Source organism: Nipponia nippon, unplaced genomic scaffold (genome assembly GCF_047370975.1).
Source record: "Nipponia nippon isolate SJK-2023a ecotype South Korea unplaced genomic scaffold, ASM4737097v1 scaffold_3, whole genome shotgun sequence".
Taxonomy (NCBI): Eukaryota; Metazoa; Chordata; class Aves; order Pelecaniformes; family Threskiornithidae; genus Nipponia; species Nipponia nippon.
In genome coordinates this window covers 69895482-69922172 of record NW_028262347.1, presented here as the reverse complement: position 1 = coordinate 69922172, position 26691 = coordinate 69895482, and the positions used below count along the sequence as shown (strand labels likewise).

At 43.3% G+C, this 26691-nt stretch overlaps 1 protein-coding gene across 15 annotated transcripts in view; it reads left to right on the top strand.

Moving 5' to 3' along the window:
* MICAL3 (microtubule associated monooxygenase, calponin and LIM domain containing 3) overlaps nt 1-26691 on the top strand; it is a 189519-nt gene that overhangs the window by 22700 nt on the left and 140128 nt on the right. For 11 of the 15 annotated variants that reach the window (XR_015707008.1, XM_087767983.1, XM_087767980.1 and 8 more), the window contains exon 1: nt 789-971. The exons of 2 other annotated variants lie outside the window; for them this stretch is intronic. The gene's annotated coding sequence lies outside the window, so the exon portion shown is untranslated. Of the gene's footprint in view, nt 1-784; nt 972-26691 lie in introns of those variants that run through there. 2 more of the 15 variants (XM_087767986.1, XM_087767985.1) reach the window with 2 other exon arrangements.

The window sequence follows — 26691 nt, the reverse complement described above, 5'->3', positions numbered from 1 at the left end:
TCGCGGGGTGCGGGTGGGCAGCAGCTTACTTCCAATGGGGGGTACCCGCTTCCCCCTCGAGGGGGTGGGGGGGCGCTCGCCCAGGTAGGTGCGACGGGAGCGGGGAAGGCACGGGTGGGGTGGGGTGGGGTAGTGTCCGCCCGCCCTCCGGCCCCCGCCCCGAGGGCCCTGACCGCGGCGGGCGGGAGCGCACACGCGCCCCAACGGCCCGCCTTGCGCGCCCCAACGGCCCGCCTTGCGCGCCCCCACCACCCCGGTGCGCGCCCTCCCGCACGCGAACGTCAACCCCGCCCGGGGCACTTTAAACGGTTGCCGCTTCGCCCCGCCCCCTTTTTTGATCGCTGCTCCGCCAGTCGCGTTTGGCGCGCGCCCTGGCCCCGCCCCGCCAGGGCGGCCAATCCCCGCCGGGCCTGTGAGATTCGAGCGGTGGCGAGCGTACCACTGCCAGGGAGCGGGGGGGCGCCCAGGACATGAAGGGGCTGAGGCGGGGGGGGGAGCCGCGTCCTTTCATTGTTCGCCGCCGCCGCGCCTGTTGCGTTCCCGTTGGTGTCGCTCTGCTCCCCTTCTCCCCCTCTATCCGAGCGCCGTGGGCCCGGAGGCTGGAGCCTCCGCTTCCCGCCGCCCTCCCCGTGCCCCCCGGTACCGCTTTAGGGGAACGGGAGGGGTGGGGAGTGGGCTTGCCCGCACGCGCTCCTCCTCCCGCCCCGCCAACCGCTCCGCGCGCGGGGCGGGGCGGGGCCGGGGCAGCGGTAGCTGCTGAGGTGTGCGCGCGCCACCGCCGCTTCACCCGCCCCCTCCCTCCCTCCCTCCCTCCCTCCCTGCCGCGGCGGGCAGAGTCGGGCCGCTCCGCTCCGCGCCGCTCTGCGCCCCGCCGGCAGCCTGACGGGCGGAGCGCGGCGCCCCCCGCGGCGGAGGCAGCCCGGGCACGACCAGCCCTACCGCCGCCGCCCCCGCAGCAGCATGAGGCGAAGGTAAGTGCGGCGGTGCGGCAGGTGGGGTGGCCGCTGCCCGGCCGCGCGGGCGGGGGGAGGCGGCGGTGGCGGCGGCGGAGGATCCGCTCCATCCGTTGGCATCGCCCGGGGAGCGGCCTGGCGCGGGGGTCTCCGCGCGGCGCCGGGCCGGGGCGGGGGCCGTGCGGGCCCGCAGGGAGCGGCGGCGGCTGGGGCTGGCACAGGGCGGCAGGGCACAGCCGCGAAACCCGGTCCCCGGGGCGGCCCGCGGCTGGTCCTTGCCGGCTCCCTGACCTGGTTACGGGGCTCGGCGCCGGGGAGGAACGAGGCAGTGGCGGCCGGGCAGCCGCCGAGCGCTCCCTCGCCGGAGGGGGGTGGCTCGGCGAAAGGTGCCGGGGCACCTCCGTCCCCTTGTCCCGGGCTGGGAGGAGGCGGCGGCGGCGGTGGCTGTCCGGGGTGGGCGCAGGCTGCCGGCGGGGTGTGCCCGCGCCCTGTCCTGCCGGGCGGGCGGCAGCGCTCTGCCCCGCCGGCCTGCTGCCGTCCGGTGCCTCGGTGGCTGCTTCTCCTCCTCGGGGCCTTTGTCGCTGGGAGCCGCTGTGCGGGTTCGGGTTGCGTTACACCGCGGGTGAACTTCGCAGCGGTGACTACCACAGTCCTAAAGCACTCCTAGGGCTTCCACCCTCAGATAGCTCGTGACACCCCCCCAAGAGAAACTGCGTACACCGGCTTCATTCCATATAGACTGCTGCTTGTCCCGCAGACCTAAGCCTTTGGCCTCTTTATTGTTGTTCTAGGTATGTTCAGTACAAGGGATGTCCAGCTTTTTGATATTTTTTGTCTCTGTTCTGTTTGGTTGGTTTTTTTTTTTTTTAGTTATGATACAGATTTAATCTCTGCAGACTGTTGTCCTACGGTGTGTTTTGGGTGTTAGAGTACTTAACAAGGGTAACCACTTCTAAACATAGGGTTCTTTCTGTTGTTATAATAAAAACCTGCTTATGCATTCACTGTAACAGCTTCATTCCATATTCCAAAGAAGTCTTACCTCGTGCAGTCATCCATTTAAGGTTAGTGCTGTGGAGCAACCAACAATAACTTTTGTTGAGATGGAGGAATACTTTTCAAGCCTGGCACTACAAAATTTGCCACTTCCTTTGTTGTTTCTGTTGTACTGCTTTGAAAGGTTAACAAACTGAAGAATCTGTGGGAAATCTCTTGGAGTGTTAGGCTTAAGGCTTAAAATTAGGGTTCTCAGTTATTCTACACTTTAAATGTAGCCGATCGGTACTGGTGTAGAGGGCTTAGGGGAAGCTGAGCAAATAAATGGCCTCTCACTGGACAATGTGGATATACAGAAACTGACTATCTGTTTGTTAGGCCCCATTTTAGTTACAAACTTTGAAAGCTACAAGTTAAACGAGCTTAAAAAAAAACCCAGGAAACAAGATTTCCTGTGTATAACTAAGAACTGATTTGAAATAGACTTCTTTTCCCAATAGTTATGCTAATACCTCTTTCTGCATTTCTTTTAGAGAATGTGCTTATTCTACTTATTTTTCACTGTCACATTTTCAGTACTTGTGTTTGGGTTGGTCGTACTGCAGGGATGTGTTTGGTAAAAATAACTCACTGCATGGGAATTAACTTCTTTAATCATGGGAATATTTCTACTGGTCTAAGAGTCTGTGAAATCTTACTTGCACTAAACTACATTTAGAGTTAGATTGAAGTTGGCAGTATCCCTTTAAACCAGCCAAAAGTCCACTACACATTCATCTGCAACTGAAAATGAAGTCACGCTACAGTTAAGAAAACAGATATGTTTGTATTTAGCTTGCAGCTTGCTAAAGTACTTGTGTCCAAGAACACAGATGGATATAACTAGATATACTAGACCCGTATTCATTTATATCTTAAATTACAGTTGGAAGGTACACCTTATAGCTAATTGATGAAGTTGGAAATCCTGTAGTTCTTAAATTAATGGACAGGGGAACTCCTCTGAGATGTTACAGGACAACCATAAAGATTGTTCTTTTAATAGTTATTTTTAAGTATTTGTGCAGGAAAAGTGACTAATAGTTGTGCTGATTATGAATGACAAGTATCTGAAATTCAATTTTCAATAAATTTGAATACAAATCCTGTTCCTGACTAATCCTGTGTGTTAAGAAAGGATCTGTAAATGGTATGAGGCTGCTGTATATTCCTGATGTAAACCTAACCACAGCTGGTTGAGGTCAGGATGACATTTTATTCTAAGTTTTCTTGCCTCTCTGGGTTTCAAATATCCTGCAAACAAGCCTCACATGAGAAATCTTAGTTATTTTGCAGGTGCAGGTTTCCTTTGATAAAGACTGCGGCACTGTTACTTTTCCACGAGAGAGCTTGAGTTATTGTTGTACACATGGTAATGCAGAGCTGATGACGTGTTGCTTTTGGAGAAGGCTGAAGCAGAATTGGTCCTTAGTTGGATGTGCTCCTCTCATCTTGAAGGATTTCAAAATGACTTCTCAGTCACTTAAGTAATCCATGAATGGATTAGTTTTTTTTTCTCCTTTGCAAACACGAGGGCTGTCTTGCCAATGTAATCTTAGAGTAGTATTGAGGGTAGTTCTAGGTAAAGGCAGAGGGAGACCTGTCCGTGCTGCTGCTGTCTGTCTTTGGTAGAGCCAGAAAACTTCCACTCTCTGTTGACTGTGCCACAGGAAATTGCCTGTGAGAGCAACCGCAGAGCCTGTGCTCAGACCTTCTTCGGTGTTACGGCTTTTGTGCTGTTACTGTAGAGAAGGCTTAGGCAGCTGTGGTAACAGGTTGGTCAAAACTTGTTTCTGCCGTGCAGCTTCCAGCCCTGATGTTTTAGGAATCTATTCTCTGCCAGTTGATCTACATCTTAACAGCCTGGGGTGGAAAAATCCTTTCATTTACAGCTGAGGCTAGGGCTACACTAAAATCTTCCATCAGCGTAGCTGTCAATCAGGGGTATGATTTGTTTTATGTAAGGTCCTTGCACGGATTCAGTTATACGAGTAAAGCACATGGGTACTATTAGGGCTTGTCTTCACACTGTGGTCTGTTGTTAATACATGGGTGTGAAATGCAGCTTTGCCAATATACTGTATGACTGTTCTAATACTGCTGAGATATTCTTAGTGCAGATGTGATCCGAGAGAGTTTTCCTGGGCGAGTGCTTTTACTGTAGCAGATCCTAACGATACTCTCACCTTTCATTTAAAAAGGGGAGGACAGGGAAGTTCCCACTGGTAAATCCAGGACGTGGCTTTTTACACAAGCTCCATCAGGGGAGCCTGGCCTGCATTTTCTTAGGTCTCCCAGCAGCACTGGGGCTAGAACTGACCTTAGCCTTGCAAACTAGCAGGATGTAACTGAGATGTCAGCTACAGAGATGCTGTTCATAATCTGATAGGTGGAAATAAAGCAGCAATGATCCTGATCCGGTGTTCGTGCTGCTATTTAGAAATTATGTGATAAGATACAAGAGACAGGCATTGTTTATTTACTAGGAGGGGAGCCCAAAACAGTGGAGAAAGAGCAAGAGGTAAGCTAGCATAGGAACATCAAATCACCACCCTTTCCTTCCTTTTTCTCCCCCTCCCTCCCCTAGCTGAATGACATCTTCTGTTGTAATTGCACAAGGGAGAGGGAGAAAGGGAAAAGTGCGTCTGGGAGAACCCAAGAATGTACACTCTTAGGAATGAGATCTGCGTGTAGACGGTGTTTGTGAGTGGTATGAAAACATTTGGATTCCAACTGAGTTGGACGCGCAGTCACCAAATTATTTGTTGTCTGTTCCTGCAGTCTCCTCCTAATTTTGAGGTAGTTGGAATAGGTAGTCAGTAGGGCCCTAACAGCTTTTGGTTTCTTTGTGTAAACAGTAAACTGACGTGGATCGTAGCTCGTCTCATTCTCCTGCCTGTGTTGTATCTTGATTTGAAGAGGCGCTGTGATGCTCTTATGTATGGAGTGGCTTGTGATAGAAATTCAGTGCCCAGATACGGGAAACAAGGAAAGCAAGGTTGCTCACCTGTGTGGGCAGCCTCTCTTCTGACATCCTCGCTCCCCGCTTTTTCTTTTGAAGTTTAATCAAGCAGCAATTATTTGGCTTGGTAGCAAGAGGAAACTGAAGGTTGTTTTTCTTTCTTTTCTGAGGTATTGAAATTGACTCAATTCAAAAGTATTCAGTGAGACTAGGAAAGGAAATGCAAGTTCTTGCTCTTCGTAGACAGCAGTAAGTTAACAATAGAATTATTTCAGTTTCGGGAAAGAGGAACCTATTTCATCCCACACTTTCTAAGGAGAGTTCATAACTTTTCTGCTAAAGGTGTGCAGTAGCAGCATAGCTTCTTGCTGAAGACAGAAATCTGGGTGCTCCAATAGAGATCCACTGTTCTGCACTAGATAATATGAGAAATTGCTTTTCGTTTTTGAGAAGGGGCCCTGAAGAAAGCTATGGAAATTGTGAGGAAAACCTTTTTACTGCATTCCTGTCTCTCTCAGCCTGTCATCTCTGCCTTCTCCCCAGATCTTTATCTGCGTTGTATGTTAACCTTTTTCATTCTTTCTCCACAACATCTTTGAGATATGATCTTTTTTGTCTAGCCACATGGTTAAAACTAGTCTAGGCTGCCCTCACTTTGTGTCTGGGTTTCTTTTTGACACTCAACTGCTCAAAACAATGACCATTTTTACTGAAAGTTTTTGTTGGTTTTTTTTGTTGGTTTTTTTTTTTTTGTCTGCCATTAAGGCTTATAGCAAATCATTCCTGTGTAGGGTCCCACAACTACAGACATAAGCTAATTTTCTTCTTGGTCCTTTTCGACTCTCATCTAGAGTGGCATACTGTGGAGAATCTGACATGTAGTCCCACCTGTTAATGCTGCTAACTTTTAGACATTCACTAAAGCGTTGTTGTGGTCTTTCTTTACCTTGTTCATCCTGAAAGAGGAGTGGCAGATGGATGCTTTTCACCCATCATGAAGAAGAGTCCCATAAGCGTCTACGGAGGTACCTCATCTTCTGCCTTCAGAACTTCAGGGAGGTTCTTAATGCTCTCCCCTGCCATGAGCTGACTGAACCAGAACAGCCCGGCAGTGGACTAAGTAGGCCGCTGCTTATCTTTGTGAGTGTTTTTGCCTTTTTGCTGTGGTCCCTTCTTTCTTTGGATCCACTTGTCCAAGTGGAAAGGTGTGTTTTTCTCATTCTGCTCCTATGTAGCATGTTACATACTGGAGTTCTGGTTTAGACTGGTGATCTCAAATGTTATTGTAGGATACAAAGCAAAGGTAAAATCTTGCAGTTTTCTGTTTTCTGTGCTGACTGTTTCCAACACCAGTCCAGAAATATTTGTCTTATGTTATGGGTCTTTTGCTGTGTTTGACTGCATTAGGATTCCAGTTGTACAGCTTAATTAAAATCTGGGAAATAACCCACTTATTGCATCAACTTCCTCTTTGGCCAGCAGGAAAATTGTTCTGTATTACTGCTTTCTGCCCTGCTGTTTGGAAATAATTCCTCTGAATCTGCAGTGCTTTGAAGTGAGGCGAGGCTTGCTGGGAGCTGATGTGGTTGAGGGAAGAGGACATTTTAGTGCCTTGAAGACTTTTAATAAATCTCTTCCTTTCAAGCTTTACTTCGTTATATCCTTTTATCATCATGGCTGCAAGATGCTTTGGAATGAACTTTGTATGGTGCATCTGAGGAAGTCTTAGGGTATAATCTTCTACTCTTCTAAGTAACTTTTGAACTAAAGTAACTTAATGCAGAGCATAACTTTTATAGTGACCTCCCTTTAAATTATTAAGATCTCTTTACCCTGAGTCTGTGGGGAGACTTCACACTGGAAGTTAAAGTGTAGGCAGAACAGCAGCATTTTTGTGGGATTGTATCTTGTTATCTCTGCCACGCAAGTAAAAGTGCTCATGGCCATGTGAGTCCTATCTAACATTTCTATCTCTTTATGGCCTTGGTGGAACTGCCTTGGTTTAACGGGATGGTTGGGAGGCCCTTCTTGTGCTTCTCTTAGTCTTTCTGAATATCCCATGTATACTTACACAACTGTTAAAAAGGGCTCCTCTTGTCAGGTCCTGTGAAAAGGACACTATAAACTCTGCCCCGTTTTTGTGAGATACTGCAGCTTCTAGTGATACGCACTATTTAACACTTGCTTACGTTTTTTCAGGGTTCATTAAAGAAATGAATCTCAAGACAACAAGAAACCAAATTTGGCTTGAACCCAGTTAAAGAGCACAAAACCAGTTGATATCCATTCAGTGATACCCACGTAATAGACTACTCTGGATCTCGTGTTGAGAAGTGTCCTCCAACACTTGCAACATCATGGTTATGTGACTGAAGAAGGGAAGGGGAGGACAGTAGGCTTTCTCATCTCCCCTGTTGTGTGGTGATCTGCACAGAAATGAGGGATGGAGGCAGGTGTTTGCCTAGGAGTCTTGCTTTAAACAGTCAAATCCAAGAATGTTTCAGTAATCTCCTTTTTTTGTACGAGAAACTTATTTCTTTAATAACAGTCTGTGTACATTGTGTATGGTACTCCATCTGCTATAAACAGAGTTCTGCTCAGTTTGAGAAAGAAAAGCCAGATTAGACTGTGTCAGGAACGGTAAACGGTTTTGGGGAGTGTGGCATGCTTTTGATGATTCACTTAGCCATGCTAAATCCCTAATTAAGTGAGGCTTCCATTCAGAATTCTCCAGAGCTGTGCCTCTTTCTGTATTGACTGCAAAGAAAGACTCGTTTGGGGTTAGCCTTTGTGTATAGTTTCCTTGGTGAGCCTGGGGAGGCCAGTGTCTTGTACCTGGTATTTCAAGTTTCTTCTAGATCTAAGTGTCATTTGCCTTGCTGTTTATAAAGATAATCTAAACATACTGTGGACTTGCCAGGGAGAGTAGGACTGCTTACACATCCAGGAAATACAGGAAAGGCTGGGGGTCAGCGATACCTGGTCTGCTTCCAGTACTTCAAGAAGAGAGGAGTTTGTACATGTGAAAATGGAGGAGTTATGCAGAAGGCGGCAGCATCAGTAGTAGATCTCCACTAATAATTCCCCACAGTGATGGTTTTCAGTGTTCCCTCAGAGAGAAAAGACAGCTGAGCCCATCATTGTACGTTACGCTTTCCTTGTTGCTTTTGCATTACATATAATGCCTGTTGCGTTACACGTGCCTGGAGACCCACCCAGGAGTCTGCTGTGCCAAATGCTGTATTAAAACATAGTAAAGAAGTCCCTGCTCTAAGATTTTTCCTTTTTTTGCTTAAATAAAGCAGATGAGAGTGGAAGAAAGCAGATATGATTTTTCTGTTGACGTTTAGAATGGCAAATGCTGGGAAGTTTTGAGTTCAGCATATTGAATAGAATATTATTTAACAGTGGATTTATTTCAGGATGTGAACCAACCTTCAAATCGTTCAGTGGGACACTTCTAAAGCTGCAAAATATAAACTCTGTGAGCTTATGAGGAGGTATGTATCTGTGAGAGGTATATATTTGCGTGATCTGGGAACCTTTGTCTTGGAATAATGAGTTTGCACTCAGGGCAAATGTCCCTGGCACATCCTCCGTCATCTCTAGCTCCGCTCAATGGTGGAGCTCATGGTCAGGCTTCATGACATTGAGTGGACTTGCTTCTGAACTGTTCCTCAGACACCTCTCTGCGCTCATACCACGCTTGTTCCCATTTACTTGGTCTCATATCTTACCCAGACAGTAAGTGATGGGACTTACTAAAATCAGAAGGAGGGGTAAGGTATTCCAGGTGGCTGGCTTGTATGCCGAGCCAATTCCACAGTCTGCTGATATAATCCTTCACACAGTTGTGGTCATGAGTGTATTCACAGTGTGGTTCACAAGGAGAGGGAGGAGTCTCCTGATCCATGTTCCCTCTGGGATAGGAGGCAGATCTTCGTTGATGAGTATGCTGTGTGTACAACATGTAGCCCCTTTCTCATCGCCTCCAGGTCTGCTTGTTTGGGTTTTGCCTGTACTTTTCCCTCGCATCTCTTTTTGTACCCTTCCTACCCAGTGCCTCCCCAAGATGCAGAACCTTCTTCTGGCCACGGTCAGACTGAACTTCAGTAGCACTAGGGAGGGAGCCTGGCATATCAGCAATGGTGGACTGTGTTTCTGGTATCTTATACTTGCATCTCAGGTCATGGTGCCACTGGAAAACTGGCTTTTTGGGTGCCTTCAGAGAGCAGAGTGCGCTGTTCAGGTTCGCTATTCAGTGTTCCTTCTGGTTTCCTCCTCCTACGTGTTTTCCTTCCTGTAATCCACTGCCCTCTTTTTCTGTCTCATGTTCCCCACAGGCGTTTTCTTTTTTTCCCTCCTGGCTGTTTACTGTCTTACCCTTCTTTGGTGCATGGAGGAGAAACTACTGGATTTTGTTAGCAATAGCTGTAAGCCTGTTCTTAACAGGGGGAGCCAGTAGGAATATAGAATGCATCCAGGGCACGTCTCGTGGACTGGATTAGCTGTGCAATTTGCTGTATTATTTTCTTGGAGGGGAATCGGTTGATGTTAATTTAGAAATGGTATAGTCTCAACTGTGATCTAAACCAGCTAAATTGCTTGGAGAGTGTCACTTGAGATGTTTGCTTCCTCTGTAGGAGAATTCTTCTGCTAACGTGCCCTTTTGTGGACGATTGTCTAGATGTCTCATCAGTCTGGAGAGGCTTGTTTTTAGTGCTATGGGCTCTCTGGAGAGTTAGTTGCTGAAGCAACAGTCTTCTAAAATGCTGCAGTGTTAGGATAAAAGGAATTAAAATGTTTAGTAATCCTCTAAAAGGGTAGATTGAAAAAAATGTATTTGTCTCTTCTGTTCTCTGAGGCCAGCTGAAAGTGTTGGTGAAACTATTCTAGAAGATGACTTGTTTACTTCATAAGTTTCTTCCTCAAAACTCCTCTACTCTAGTTTAAATTGTGAACATTCCTAAACTTAAATATTGTCAAAACCAAATGTTTTATTTCAGAACTGCTGTACACTATCCTTCATTCTCTGCTGTAAAAAGATTACTAATTTTCACCTGTGATGAATTCTGCCATCTTGAGATGGGCTGCATCTTGAGATAGTCACCTTGGAACTGTAGCTCCCATGGAGCAATAAGGTGCTATTACACAAGCAAAATAATTTTACTTTCTTGAGGAGAAGCATTTTGTAAGTCTTCCTTCTTTGTGCCAAAAACCTGGGGACTTTACTGTTTACGCTTTGCCAGAAAATTTCAAAGAAAGTGTTTTTTCAAGAGGTCAGATTTCCTTATCATGTTGTACTCCTGCAGCATTGTAGTGGTTCCACTTTATGTCATTTTCTTTTTTAATCTAAAGTCTTCAGATGAGTTGTGTTCGTGCAACAATTACACTTAAGGAAGTTATTGTATTAATTTGAAATCATACCATGTCACTGATAAATCAGATGATTAATCAAATGTTGCAGAATGTCACCTCCAAATATAAGGGGTTGTCTTTTTCCAAGTCCTTATTCCTTTGCTGCTCTATTCTTGTACTCTTCAGCTATGACAAAAAGCCCTTTGTTGTTCATTTGACTGTTAAACTATGCTTATTTTATGCTTCATCGAACTCTCAATGAGCTCAAGGTTTATAATATCAAAAGTCTGGATCTCCAAGGGTGAGAGAAGCTAACAGGTTTCAGAAAGCTATCAGGATCAACCAGCATACAAGAAAACATCCCAGGCAGTCAAGGCTTTTTTGATGGTAGAGGACAGTGGTGGTGAATTCTTTATTACGCATTCGTGCAAACCATGAGGATAACTTACAGGCACTGGCGAATTCAGCTATCGGGTATAGTACTTTGGTTCTAGACTTTTAAGAAAGCAAGGAATTTCAGAAACATGAAGTACAACAGAGCTGAAAGAGCGGGTGGTGAAAAGAGAGGAAAGGACAAGATGGCCGAGTAGGCTCAAGATGCATAGGTCAGACTTGACCCAGCAGGCCAGTGCCTGCTGCACACTAGCTGGTCTTGGGTGTTCCTTTCCCTGTTGGTGTCACAACAGAGGTGAATCTTGAAGGGAAGACTCTGAAATGGACTGCGAGTAAAGTGCTGTGAGATTAACACAGTAAATTAAGATGAGTGTTAATTTCTTCTGTTGGATTTGAGGATGAATTGCCTTGCAATGCTGTGCTAATTATGGCAATTCAGGAAATGATTCACAAGAGTGGGTAGCTGAGCGTGGTCCTTCTAACAGCTGTTTCAGCTTAAGCTAGGTTGACTTATTTACTAGAATTGTGCTTCATTTGCTAAAATGGCAATTGCAAATGCTCAGTTTTAATTCCTATGACTTGACTGAATGGAGTCCTCTGGCACCTGTCAGAAGAATGGGAGCAGCCTTCAGCCTGTCTACAAAGTCAGGAACTTTGGCTTGTATTTAGAAAAGTTTCTTTACAGTGTTATGGGCTAGAAGGTTTTTTCAGTGCTGTAAATTAAATGCTAGGCTGTGTAACACAATCATGACATTTAGTGTTAAGTTACACTGCATATTGCACAATTTTACTGGGGTTTGCTCCTTGCTTCATCTTGTAGGCTCCAATATGGAGGCAATATCCTTAATAAGTTTTAGGGAATCTGAGAGCAAGTAGATTCTGTGATTCTATTCTCAAATTCAGTAATGACTTGAAATATATAATTTTTTTCAGTTATAAAAAACTATATTCTCTTGTTTTCCCAAGTAGAAATGTGAAAGATGTTAGTGTTCCCGTTTGATGGGATAGCTCCTGCTGTGCAAAATACAAGTTCCTGTGACATATTGGAGTTTAAGCCACAGTTATGCAGCAAACACATGCACTGTCTATGGAGTTTCAGTTATGACAGCAAAATCTTTACGTGGCAAGAACAAGGTCATGGGTGTGAGATTAACTTGCATACAGCAGTCCTTGTTGTGGAAAGGAATGTTTGGCAGGTGTTAACTTTTTATAACCTGACAATATTCAGGTGCTGCAGAAAAATTCTGCTTTCTGTGAAGGTCTTAAAAATGGTGGAGATATGAACGCTAGCCACCCCCTTCAACTCTGGGTTCAAAGGGGCTCTTCTTTAGAAGTAGAGGGGGGAGAAACATGATGGGCTGACCAGGGTTTTGATAAGCGTGTTATAATTTGTGACAACTTACTAGAGCACTGAAACTGAGCAGCAGCCCATTGCTGGAGCGTGTCCTCACCTGCAGGATCTAGTTGTTATATCTTAGAATAGTTATGGGAGGCTAGTGGTGGAAATGAGCTGTGACCTCTCTCAGGCAGAGCTCGAACCGTAAGGAGTTAAAACTTGGAGAGGAATGAACTGAGGTCAGCAGCACGAATAGTCTGTTCAGTAAATAATTTTCTTTGTATACTGACTCCATTCTTTCACTCATTATTTGCTCCACTTACTCTTTTCCCTTCCTACACACACACACACTTGCCCGTACACAATTTTTCTGGCTTTATTATTCTCTCTTGCCCTAGTTATCACCTTCCAATGGCCACTTGTCACTGTGACCCACCCTCTGGCTAAGGGAGCTGTAGATGATAGGTTTACTGTGAAAGAACCACCCTCAATCTGGGATGGACACCTATGTTCAGCTTAGAAGATGAAAGGCTGTTTTCCAGTTGCTCCTGCGAGCCTGCTTGCTCTGAGCACTGCAGTGGCTATACAGAATGCAGCACACAGGAGGGAGAACACTGTTCAGCCATACACGGAAGATTTAAGGGCTGTTGCCCACCTCTTTTCCCCCTTGGTGGCAGGCTGTGAGCTCCTGGGTGAGTGAACATCTGGTACGTGGCATGCGTTGTTCCAAGATTGGTGGGGAAATCCGTTAAATAGCTGCACTGCTACTGAGAATTTGGGTAAATGTAGGACGAAGCACTGGTTAATGCTGGAGTCTGCAAAACATAGCAGGCTTTGATGCTAGTGCTTGGTCATGATGCTATGAAAAGAGAAGAAGCTTTTAAGGGTCCTGTATCTGAGGATCCACAGAAACCAGCAGCAGGAAGAAGTAGGATTTTGGGGGTTGAGTGACCTTGAAAGTCTGGTCCAGTGAAACAATCCATGTGTGACTGGTATTTAGGAAAATATTTGCTGGGAGGCCCTTTTGTTAAGGGGGAGCTGTTTAAATGTCCTGCATCTGTTCAGAGATCCATTTTGATTTTTCAGTGAAAGTGTTATACCTGCTACTTGTCACCTTTGTATGTGATCTTGTAAATGCTGCTATCCCCAAGCTCCTGAAAGATGTGCTGAATCTCTCTTTGTGGGTATTAAATTGACTTCAAAAAGCCCCACAGACAGGATGAAATAGATGCTTAGCAGGCATACTGTAGCATGGCAACTATTGAGAAGACAGCCCATGTATAATCATAAGTATATACTTGGGTTGGGGGGGGGGCTTTGGTTCTGCACCACTTAGAGATCTACGGTCCAATAATTCTTGCCTGCTGTTGGAGCGCAGCCTTCGTGTTCCTTCCCTTTCCCTTAGGGCACTGTTGTCTGCTTCATTCTTCTGAGATTTTTATGCTTTCCATTGTGTTTTCATAAATGAAAAGGCAACTCTAGAAACAAACAAACAAAATTCCTTTCTTACTTGACTTGTGCTTTTCACTTACAAAAATTATTTTCCTTTCCCTGGTATGGCAGCATTATTAAAACCAGGACTTTTCTCAGCTAAGCTCTGTTACTGCAGAGCCAGTGGGGTGAAGTGAATATAGTGTTTGCTATGAGAGTTATAGTGTTTGCTATGAGAGTTGTGGTTTTTTTCGCCTTGGTTTAAATATTGATGGTAGTGAAGTTACAGATCTGAAGATTCAAAATCAAGACAACTGTTCATTGTTCTCTAAACAGACTTGAGATACAGCTTTCCTGTAGCTACATTGTTCAGTGAAGTGCATTCCTTTTCAGTAAATAGGCTTTAAGGCCCTCAGGTTCTTCAGATCTGAAACAATAGAAGCAATCATTAAAGCTAAATACAAAAGGAAAACAATTACAAAGGGGGAATTTTTAGGAGTGTCTTGGGCAGTGCCCCTAGGCCCAGCTGCTTGTTTTTTTTATCCTAGGGTGCTGTGTCCTCTTCTCCTCTTGTCGCACAGCACAGCTGTCTGGGTGTGCGTAAAGAGTCTGATCAGAAAACTGATCTGGGTTTAAAAATAGCCTTGTGGAATAAAAGACAGTGAACCTGGTCAGGTTTACTGCGGAGTCCCACAGCTGTTGTAATGGCATTACTAGTCAGGTGGGGAGATTTGGTGGTAAAGTGAAGATGGGGCTATGGTCAGTTCTTCTTAGGGTATAGGAGAAAGCACAGTGAATGACAAAGAAAAGTTGTTGCTTGATGGTCTTGTATTTGGAAGGACATACTTGATACTTGTGGAGAAAAGGGAGGAACATTTTCAAGAGGAGCGTTAAAAGGCTATAGCCTCTATGAAAGAAAGAGGCAACAGGTGCCAGTTAATAAAGGAGAGAAAACACAGCTAGTGGTTAGATGAAGTGCCATAAAATCACTATTTCTGTTGAACCATTTTTCTTATTTTTCTGGTGTGGGGTTTTGGTTCCTAGGCTTGTGTTCTGACCGTGTTATGTGTCTCTAGGGCCCCAACTGAGAGACGGATGGAGCAGTATTTCTGAAAGAACGTAGTTCTGTTAGCTGCTGTCTGCTTTCCTCTTAGCTCAGTGAACTTACTTCTTCAGGTGTGCTTGTGCGCTTGTGAACATGGTCACTTCTTCTGCCTGTATCTACTGGTTTTATAAAAAAAAAAATTGCCTCTTCCTGTACATGACCACCTAATATTTTTACTAGCAAAATACATGCTAGTTGCTCATTCTTAATTACTACTGAATACGTGAAAAACTCAAGGCTGCTAATAAATGAAGAAATGACTGTGTTTTCCTGTTAATTGGTGATTAGGAGCAGCTTGGTAAAATGGTTGGAACACTAAAAAACTTTTTTTTGTTTGTTTGGGTTTTTTTTTTTTTTTTGGTAAAGCTAGTTTTTGATTGATATTCTGTGATATTCCAGGTACCCATTTGGGTTACACTGAGATGTTTCTAGCCATGTAGCTTCTCTTTATGATTCTTTCAAAGGGCTTTGCACTTATTCAGAAGGGCACCTTTTACTGTAGTGTGGCATCAGGATGGTGCTTTCATGTAAAAATAAGGAGGGGTGGACTGTATATCAGGACTTGTTTGTGAAGTGGTTGGGTGGAATTGACTTAAACCCTCGCTGTACTCGAAGAACGAAAGGAGGTGATTTGTCTCACCGCTTAAAGATGAGCAGTCACTTTCGGGGATGGAGTTTCTTACCTCTCTGCAGAGAGACTTGAAATAAGATGCCCTGCCTGCTCTGTGAAGGAGTGTAAACTAGGTGTAGTCAGTGTAGTCTTAAAATAAATGCTAATGAAAAATCAGAGGTCCTAACCTTGACGAGTCTGAATGTTACTCAGCTATAGAAAGTAGCCTAAAAGAGAAATTGAAAGGAAGTAAAACTGGAAAGGAAGGACCCAGCTGTCTTGCCTGTTTCACAGAACTTGTGTATGAACTGGGGTGGAGTATGCAGGAGAATGGTACTGATGGTTGCTTTTCATTCTCCTGTACTTTGCTCTCTGGTTTAGATAGGCATTTGCAGCATTGCAGGATTTCTGTCTGTAGCCTGTTCTTATCTAGGAAAGTATCATTACCTTTTAAACCAGTGAAAATACTATTGATCTAACGTTACTGAAGTTCTTTCATCTCTAGCTGTTCCGGCCATTTTACAAAAGGGGTAAAAGTCTGTGTCCCCTCAGTTTTTGAAGGGAGCTAAATGAAGTGCAGTGTTACCGTACTGTAGTTGACCTTCATAAGCTTAGACACAGCTAGGATAAGAATCTAGGTCTCTTCCTGTTCCTGGGATCAGTGCATTAAGAGGGAACTTTTCACTGTCTTGCAGATGTGATATACGTGTTTGTGGGCATGAATAGCAACTAATGAATATTTATGCATATACTAATGAAGCCCTACATCTGTTTTTACATATGCATATGGGTATGGATTTGCAAGATACCGATGTGGGTGTGAATAGATGCAGGCCTGGGAAAATTGTGATAGCTTGTAACTGTGCCACTTGGCACATACAGTGTGTACAAACACATACTTGCAGAACAGTATTAAAAAGCAAAATAAAAACGTCTACCTTCTCTTTCCTTCCCGAAAGAGTCATGAACCCTAGGGTTTTTTTTAAACATAACTACCACTTGCTGAAAATCTTGATATAAACCTCCTACTTCCTGTCTTTTGAATGGGAACCACTGTTGTGTGACACCGTTTACATCCCCAAGTAGGCAAGCTTAGTAATGCAATAGGCAGGAAAGTGAATGGTCTTAGAGTGAACCTGACAACCCTTTTTAATATACTCTGCAATTTAGAATCTGAGTGGCTGGTGGTGAAGTTGGCAGTTTCATTGGACTGCGTGTTGGGAGTTATTTCTAGGAACGTGTGCACTGAGCCTGTTCTGTGGCAAAGGTGCCCCCTCCCCCTGTGCTTGCTTTTTTAAGAGGTTGGTGATTCATAGTTACATTACAAAATCTGATCTGCTAAAAGTTGGGGTTTAGTTACAAGAATGCTTCCGAAATTAGTAGTGTGTTTTATTTGCCTACCTCTACAGTATTACTGAAATCCTTCCTTGACACCTGTAGTGCTTCTGAAATTTCCATCATACCTGATGGTCCCCATGAACCACTTCTGTTCCTCTAACAAAATTATGTTGTAGCAAGAGCCTCAGTATTTGATTCTGAAATAATTCTGTTGGTGCAACTATCATTCTGATTTAAATGTTGAAAGACTGCTGATTCACAGGAGGGAACACAGACTCAGGTGAATTCTATGATTTTACTACAGAGTCTTGATAATTTGAGAAATGGGAATACAGTATTCTGCTCTCTCATTGTCTCTTTCTTGGTAGTCTTGTTTTTAAAAGGTGTTTGGTTTTTTCAGAGGACTGACTTAGTGGAGGCAGCCTGGTTTGCTTTTAACGTTCACGGTATCTTTTTTAAACTGTTGTTTCTGTGTCTATTCTGTCAATTTTGTCTGAAAGTTTCTATTGTTTATACTTGACTCCACCTCTGAAGCCTTCTATTCCTCAGGCCAGCCTGGAGTTATTAATTAGTTAGCCCCTGTTGTAATTTGGTATCATTAAGTGCTCTTTTTCAGGAAACCAAGGAAGAAACATTGCTGTCTTCAGTAACTCTGTTTAGTGGCTTTGTCAATGTAATGCACACGGATCTTGAGTGCCGAGTATGGACTATATTGGGATTCTTCACTGCAAACCTCCCAACTACTGCTTTTTTAAATAAGATGTTAGCTATATGCATAATCAGTGCCTGAACTCCGTATAAATTTGCCAGTCTTCTCAGTTGAAATATGCAGTATAGTTGTTTTTGGTACAATACTAGTTCTGGCAGCAGTCATGCTTGCTGGTTTCTGAAGGTCTCTTATTACAACAGATGAAAAAAACTAGAGGCAGGGAAGATCAATGCTTGAGCAGTTTCATGCAGTGGAAACTAGTGAATTAATAGGCAGTCCAATAACAGGAATTTCAGACTTTAAGTGAATTGGAGTTGATATTTGAGGATCAATATGCACATAATCAGCCTTTTTGCAAGGCAGTGAGCGATCCTGTCCTTCATATTGCAATATGTAGCATTCCGCTTCTGGTATGAGACAGTGCGTGCTACATCTAGTTATGGTGTTTCCCAATGGGTGGATTTCCTCCCTTGAAATCACTATGCCCTTGGGTATACTTTTTTAATATTGGCCAGTATGACTGCAGATGCTTTCTTCCCTGTTTGTTCCTGTGTGCCTTTTTTTTTTTTTTTTTTTTTTTCCTGGTCATGCTGAGTTATTTGCTTGCAAATTAATTTATGGAGATGACTTCCACAAGTTGTTAGGTAGTGTCTCAGAGACCTTTCTCCGTGTGCTTCAAGTTAACCGATAGAAAAGAGGGAGCTCAGTTTGCCAGGGCTAACGTACAGAAACTTGCAGAACTCTTTCTGCTCGGCATTTTAATAGGGATGAAACATCAGAGGAACAAGAAAAAAAATTGAAGCTGATACTACTGCCTTCAGAAGGGGAAGTAGGCAGAACAGCTTTATGTGGCTTCTGTCTTCTAATGCCAGCTTATTCACTTTAGTAAACCTGACTTGTCTTGTATTTTTTTCATACTTTTGAAAGACTCCAGATTTTTGACTATTTTTAATGCTTCTGATTGAGAGGGGGAGGTTCTCCTATATAAGTAGAAGTGCTCACTTCTGGTTTTGTAGAATGATAATTAGTGAATGATTCCTAGACCACTACTGGCACTGGTGATGAGGCATAAAAAGAAATCAAAACAACCTCTAGACTCATCACTGTGTTTTCTTACTTAGGAGCATAAGGGACAAATATGAGAACGTGCAGTTTGCCAGCTGAAGGAAGTGTGTGTGGTGGTTTTTGGCTCAATTCTGACTTTAAAACACTTAAATGAGCAAATGACTTGCTCCTCTTCCTGATCTGGCTAGTTCTTTCACAGTCTCATCTGACATACATTTCACAAACAGATTCTGAGTAGGGTTTTTTTTTTGAATGGTTGACTTGCTGGATATGAAGGCACAACTTGGACTGCTTGCTGGTAAACAGCAGTGGTAAAAAATAATGCTACTAATAAAACTGTGTGCCCTGGCTGCTATAAACTGTGTTCTTGTAACTTCTCCCCTGAAGACAGAAATCCCCTCTTTCCTTGGCAGTTAGAAGAGAGGCCACAAATCTAAGCTGCAACTACATGTCTTGACTGGAGGCCTAGGAGGTATTTGTTCTGTGACTGAGCTATGTCTTCAACCTCCATATGCACTCTAGATCTCTGGCTAAGGACAAGTGAAAGGCACCTTTCCCCGATTCTTTTGCACTCTTGCAGTTGTAACAAGAATCTGCTGGTCTTGTTCCTTTGCTGTTGTAGTCCCTAGCACTTCCTGACATGGGAATGTTATACAAGAAGTCTCTAAGCCCAGGCAGTGCTGCAACAGCAATCTGTGAGATAAAGGTACCTTCCCTACTCGTCTTGAGGATCAGTTTTGTTATATTACACAGATAGTTGTATCCTTCCAAGTGGCCTTCTCACAAACCTGGATTCAGATGATCCATTGAAGCTGTTTTGGGACCCCAGGCAAATGTCAGTATTGTGCTTCTCTCTTTCTGGTATCCACAATGAGCTCTGAATTCTGTACATTCCCCAGAAAAAGAAGATTCATGATCAGAAATCTTAGGCTCTGACCCCAGTGAAGTGTCAGACTTGAAAATACAGAGGGAATGCGTAAGGTTAGTTAATGGGAAGGAAAAGCCCCACCATAATCATTTAAGTGCTAGACAGCTTCCTTTCTGTCGAATGGTTATCAGAGAGAAAGTGAATCATTTACTTTGTGTTTTTCCTGTAAGTGCCAGTTCTCTGATGGGGGGGAAGCAGAACTGCAGATCTTGGCTGCGAGAGGAGAGGGCTGCGCTTAGTGAAACAACTTTGGCATAGGAGGTTTTATCATCACAGTTGAAAATTTCCTCTGCCTTTCTGTGGAAGAGAGGCTACTTGGAAGATGCTTACTGTTCATAGTGTGTTCATATTTTGTATGTTTTGACTGAAAAAGGCAAGATACTTCCATTTCCTACTATTGTTGCATAGAGTCTAGAGCAGCACTATCCAGTGCTTGCAGTTTGCATTAGTAAGACTCTTGAGTTGTTTTTCATGTATTTGTGTATGTGCAGCAACAGTTACAGTTTGAACTTTAATTACTTCACTCTTTTCCAGGCTTATGCTTACTACTTGTGTTATGGTTAAGCAGTGGAGATTCATTGTGGCACACTGAAGAAATGCACTTAGGTTGAATATCTTGTTTCCTTGAAAATGCTCTACTGCTTAGAGGTTTCAACTAAAGTGTATGCTATGCTAACAGAGCGGGTGAAATTTCAGTTTTATTTTTGTCAGCTTGACAACGTGTCATGTTCAGCTTTGCTTTTCTTTGCATAGCTGGTTGTCTCTTGTGCTGAGAAGACATTTATAAACATTACTAGAACAAGAGAACACACTAGATTTGAAGAAATTTAATAGATATTAGGGCACGCGTGCCAGTTCTGAGAGCTTTTCTGAAGCTGCTTCTTGCACGCTGCTGTTGGAGTCTGGTTTGTAGAAACATTATGTTCTCTTCGGCTTATGAAGTTCAGACTTTACAGCTGGGGATAGCTCTTCATCTCACAAACCTGCAGTTATTGCAGTGCTGTTTGGTTCTCCTATGAAATAGAAACAGAGGCACCAAATAGTCACATTTGACTTGGTGAGGTTACTCTGCCCCTTAGCTGAAGACAAGCCTGTTGACATTAGCCCAGTTCTGACATAGGTGCCCTATTCTAGTCTCTCTTTTAAAAACTGGTTTTAAGTACTACTTTCAGCAATAGTGTGTGATATAAATCCTGTCTAAATAAAACTTGTTCACAAGCCTTATTATGAATAAGAGATATAGGAGAAATAAGTCTCAAGCATGCATTAAAAGCATTGTTTTGAATGTGACAGGGACAGAATAAGTGAATCCTAAAGAAAACTTCTGCGTGCCTGATTCTCTGCCGCTATCCCCCTAAATGAGAAGGGCACAACTGCTTTTTGTTGTTTGCAGTGAGGTGCAGAAATACAGCATCTCGCTGACTGTGCAAGTAACAAGCCTTTTCCTATCCTGTTCCCAAGGAATGCTCTAGTGTTTGCAGTGTTATCTTACGTGCTAGGGCTATCTGCTTTACTGGGCCACAGCCCATAAACCAAAACAGCTGCTTCGCATCTTGCTCTCTCTGCTTTCCTCTCATGTTAAGAAAGCTCCATGTTTGGAGGAACGCAAAGCACTCTGTGCGAGGAAGATAACTATAGAGTTGATGTTTTTAGGAGAGGGCTTGGCTCTATCGCCAGCTGCTGTCAGCTTGCCCTGGACTTTGTTACAGGACTGATAGTGCTCTTGAAAAGCCAGATCTTTGTGTCCCTGTGTTGAAGTGCTACAGGCTGGCTGGGGAGAGTTCTGTCTGCGTAGAACCTGTTTGTGCATGTGTATTCTTCCCTTGAGTAGGGCACCATTTAACTGTGCAAGTGAATCTATACTCCTTGTGAGAAGGTCTGGATTGGCATCCATAGGAAAAAGGAAGGTTGATGGCACAGACTGAGGCAGATGGGCAGTATGCAGAATGGGAGAACTTGGCTGAGGGTGTGTTTTTGTTTGGGATTTGTGGCAAATGTCCTTGATTATGATCTGGTTATTCTTACTGTGAAGAAGGTTTCTGGCAATGTGGATGGTTGTGTGGGTGGAACCAGTTCTCACACAGATCAGGATGTATTTGTGTCATCCTAAATAGTGAGGATGTGATGTTCTGCACTCCTTCTAGGTATGCTCCCAGTCTCTGAGGAAGCCTCTCTACAATTAGGCACAGTCCCAGCAGAAACAGCTGCCTTTTCATGGCAAAGCATACTTCTTGTAGGACTTCCTAGAGGGCCTAAGGAAAACAGGATTGAAATTGTGATGAGGCTCGGTGGGATTTAGATGTGCAGATATTTTAGGCTCTTCTGAAAATACCAGCTTTGTAGTCCTATCTCAAAACAAATGCTTTGAGCAGAGATGTGCATTTTGGAAAAACTGAGTAAAAACTTTGGTTATTGTAACTGCTTTAGAACTAAGTACTACAAAACCATGGTATCAGTTTTTAAAACTGAGATACCTTTGTATCATAGCTCTAGCCATCTGTCACATCATTCAGTAGCTGTGCCGATGTGATTGGCATGATTTGATATGTAAAGCTATTTTTATTTTTTTGCTCATGACTGGTTATTTTGAAGGAATAAGTTGGTGAATTCAAGGATAAGCTTGAAGTGAAGTTCAGCCATATTGGAAGCTTGAATCCTTGAAAACCTGGGACTCTGGACAGATTAGTGTATTAGAAGGTAACTTCAAACTGAGAAACTTCTCAACTTCTAGAAAAAAAACTCTGGGCCCTGAAATAAATACTTAGTCTTGGGAGCGTTTTCATAGCCCTCTTTAGAACAGGACTCTGAATGAGGAAAGACTTGCATTAGGTGAGCTTGATGGCATCTCAAAGTTTTTTATGTATGTGATAATTTAATCAACCTGAACTTCATTTAGAACTTCATTTAGACTTCGAAGGTCATAACAGGAGAGGTTACCTACACAGCTACACTCTTGTCTTTTTTTCCGTGACGTCTTGGATATCTTGCTCTAAACTGTTAAGGAGAAACTTTCCTGTCAATACAGACTAGACGTTGAATAGGTCTTCTGCAGAAGATCAGGAGCTAGTTTTCCTGCCCTCTTGTAACTGCTTACTCTTGTCTCCCACCATTCTGGGGGGGAAGACTGCTTTGTCAAAAGCACTTAGTGAACTATATTGCTGATAATACCTAATGGAAAGAAATAAATCAATCCATCTAGGTAGAGAGGACTTTGGACTTCTGGTGGGATTTTGACAGAATAAAAATATAAGGAACTTTCTGCAGAGTTGGATGATCTGTTTTGCAGTCATTGTCTCTGCTGGGGGTATATTCAGACATGCAGCCTGTTCCATCTCTCTACATTATTTCCTCTGACTATTGTTGGGATGGTATCCTGCCAATTGCTGCCAGTGAACTGACAATCACATCCTCCCCCCCAGTTCAGGAGCCAGGGAAGGTTTACTGAGGAGAGAGGGAGGAAGGAACGAGAGCGGTTCCACTCTAGTTTGAGCTGAGATAGTTCTAGCCTTGTCTTGCACATTGAACTTAAAGGTCCTGAATCACCTTCTGGTCCCAAGGTTACTTTCAGGCTGAAGGTAGAGAGAGCTTTAAGCTCTTGCTTTTAACTCCTGCCTCTCATAGTCTGTGTGCTGGTGTTCTTTTTCCCTTAGTTTTTCCAGCATGGGTGCTAGTGGTCCCCATTTGAATCTTAAGATAATATTCTCTCCCAGATGAGAGGCTTAGACTTTGCTTTGCTTCAGTAGCCTTCACTTGTTGTGGCTTTGTGCAAAACGAAATATGTTCTTGATAAGCCTTTCTGTTAGACAGAATAAATTGTTAAGTCTTCAAAGTAGAGATGATGTGGGATAGACACAGAGATGACTCTACAGTGAAGTTCCTTTTCGCAGGACAGTTCTGTTTGTGCAGGAGTTAGGACAACAAATTTATGGTTTTGCACTTTACTTGGAGACTAATATTTGACTTCTATTCACTTACACAGTAAACATAGAGATGGTTCTCTCTGAGGTTGGTCTGTTTGATAAGACTTCACAAATAGATTTAGCAGATGCATAGCATAAGTGGTTGGGTCTTAAAGAAATATTAACAGTAGAGTACCTTCACCAACTGTTAACTGGAAGTATTTTCTTATGTAAGAAGGGCCTGTTAATCCATAGTTATACAAAAATCTTGTTGGAGGTGTATAGGATGGAAGTTGAAGTCTCCCCTTGGAAATGGCTGGCTAGCTGCTAATTATCTATGTTCTTGATATAAAACTGCCTAAGCGACTGAATACATAATGAAGCAAGTTTGCAAATAGCTTATCTACTCATTGCTAAGGCAACTTCTGGTCACATCCCTCCTCTGGTTGAATCTTTAGCCAATAGTTCTTTGAAGATTGCAATTAGTTGGCTTGTGGCCCTGAAGGGAGATTATTTTTCCTGACTTCTGTGCTTAAGTACCATAAGAGTCTGAGTCATTGTCTCCCTCATCTCCCCTTGTCTTAAAGCAGGTAGAAATATGGAAAAGACTATACTATTTTACACCCTTCCACTTAGGCTGTTAAGATAAGCTGGGACTTCATCCTTCTATTAAGGTGTTATCAGTGTTATTTCTACAACTTTATCAGGTGAAGTAGCCTCTTAAAAGCACCCCTAGACACATGTTTGTTTAGTACTTACTGTGAAGCCTTCCTTCTGGATTCAGGAATCCTGTTACAAGGACTCTTTCAAGTTCAGGGCACAGTGTGATTATTGTGTGGGAGAAGAACAGGTTTGCTGGATATTGACTGAGTGGTTTCTAAGTGCTTGTGGTCCTTCCTGATTCAGAGAAAAGTTTGGGAGTTGCACCGGTTCATGAAGAACTGGGGAGGGTAGCTGTGCTGTCCAAAGAAGCTTATTTATAGCATCACCAAAAAAGATAGGCTAGGCACATGGCAGCTGCACACCAACACATCTCATCTTCTAGAAGAACTTGCGTAAGTCTGCTTATTTATCTGCTGATCACTGGCTTTTTTTTCCCTTCCCAGTTAGACTTGGGCTTAGACTGATCTAGGGAGTGGCTGTAGATCTAGCTTTTCCTTTCCTCTCTAGTTCAGGGAGGTATACATTTGGCATTTAATGCCATTAGTCAAGCAGCGTCCTTGTTCAGATCCTTGACTTAGTTTAAATGAATAAATAAATAAAAGTAACACAATTCCCACAGGCTAACAGAAGGTTAAGGGAGCTATATTTAATGTGTGTTAGTGTGGGGGCTGGAGGCTTTGTTTTATTGGAAATCCCTTGATTTCTTTGGCCAAGCAGTGGCTAAAGAGCTCAAATTATATGTGAAAACATTGGCTTTTTAAGCAGGTTTAAACAGAAAATGGGATAATGCATTTTTCTTGCTGTATTACTCTAACATTTGTCAGTGCTCTCTCCATCTTGCAGAGCTTGGTAGCCACCACTGGTACAAAGATTTGTAAGTCATGTCAACTCTGTTGTTGAAGAAATTGATTAAAAAAAAAATGCAAATCTTTTCTAGGTAAGTGTGTTAACTTTGAAACTTTAAGGCAGTTTAGAAGCTTGGCCTTCTGTAGTCATGGTTTCAGGCTGTTCTAGAATGGAGAGAAACATGGTAAAACTAGTTAATCTTTAGGTGGTTTTAAGGTATATGTAAGACTAAAATGTTCGATTCCAACTCTGATGTAGTTAATCTAGAACTTGTCTACTATTGTGTGGAGATACCATAGTGAAGAAAATGCTGAGCCTTAAATATAAATACTCCTAATTTATGAGAAGAGTCTTAAGCTGCTTCTTAAAGTTGTGTGGTAGAGCTGTTGCCTTTCAGCTTAGTTCCTCCCTTCAGGAGTTTCATGGTGACCAGGTACCAACCTCAGCTTGAAGACTGGCTTAATTCTATGCTAGTGATACATTAGATGTATTCCAGGCGAGATTGGCTAGCTGGGTGCTAGACTTCAAGTGGTAACTCTCACTTCTGCTTATATACAAAATAATTAGTGATAGCCTGAGTCTTTGACTCTGCAGCTATGGCAATCTGAATCCAGTCACATGCTGAAATAAGTTAGGTTTGTCTCAAATGAACAATGGCTGCAAACTGCTTGCAAATGTTATGCCTTTCTCAAGACGCACCATCAAATACTATGTTTTATTCTTAAATAGTAATTGTTTAAAAGAATAATGCAGCTGGTTTTAACTTGCATAAAAGCTTATGTGAGGGACATAGTGAGTGATAAAGCATGAAGAACTCTGATCTGGGATGGTCTTGAGTCTTGGAAATGCTGCTGCATTTGGTACTCGGCCCTCTAAGTCGCCAGGGCAAGAGGTAGGGGGGTGAGTGTGTGTGAGTGAGTGTGTGTGTGTGAGTGAGTGTGTGTGTGTGAGTGAGTGTGTGTGTGTAAGTGAGTGTGTGTGTGTGAGTGAGTGAAAATAACCATAATAAAAAGGCTGGAACTTTAAATAAACAAATAACTGCTTTTGAATATGAAATACCTAAAGGCTTATGTGCTTCATAACCTGCAAAATGAGCATATATGGGAGCAAAAAAATGCACCTACCCATCAAAAGTACTTCTGATATTCCTAGCTTCTCCCCTACCCCCAAAAGGATGTTTCAACTAAGTGAAAATAGTTACGTGAAATAGCTTTTCTCAGGGAGAAGAGAACAAAGCCAGAAATATGACCTGTACAGGGAAGTTTTTGTCAGGATATTTTCATGAGGCTCTTGTACTAACCTGTTCTTCCTTGCTGGTGTAAAAATGTGGAGTATGCAGGCCAGTCTTTTTTCCTCTGCTGAAATTTAATTTGGAAGCTGGGGGAGAAACAATATTTACTCCTTGAATCTCAAATAGCCCATAATGCAACAGGGCTAGTCATCATCCTTACATCTGAGTCTCATCTGTTGAATTACATGTCAAGAGTTGATAATTTGAGATGCTGACTGCTCCTAACTTGTACTGCCATTGGTGGGAAGCAGGGCACTGGTCACCTGATAGACTGTTTGACGGAAGAGGAATAGGTAGGTCCAGCATAACCATTTGATTCCACCTTCCTCCTGCCCCCACAGTCTGTGCTGAGGGGTATATACGATAAGCTCATGTGATCTCCATGGTCACATTATATGAATTGAAATTGTGGCTTATCTGTCTACTGTTGAAAAGGAGCCATCCCTCCTGTTCTTCCCTCTCACTTTCTGTGTAGCCTCCTTTCCCCTTCTTTCTTCTAAGTACCCGTATTGTCCTGAACGTCAAATTGGGTAGTGGGAGGGTCTGTCTTCTGTCATTGTCTTTTATTCTGGAGGCTCAGTGTCTGTCGTTGGTGCTCAAGAGTGGCAGATGTATTTTGCTTCTAGAAACCAGCACCTTTGTGTGTGTAAAATATGCCTTTGGGTAGAAGTGCCAGATAACTTGTTTTGAACAGCAACAGACCCAAATTCAGATGTTTCCTGCTCCGAAGAGCTTATTTGCAAATGACATTGCTCTCCTCATAACCTTC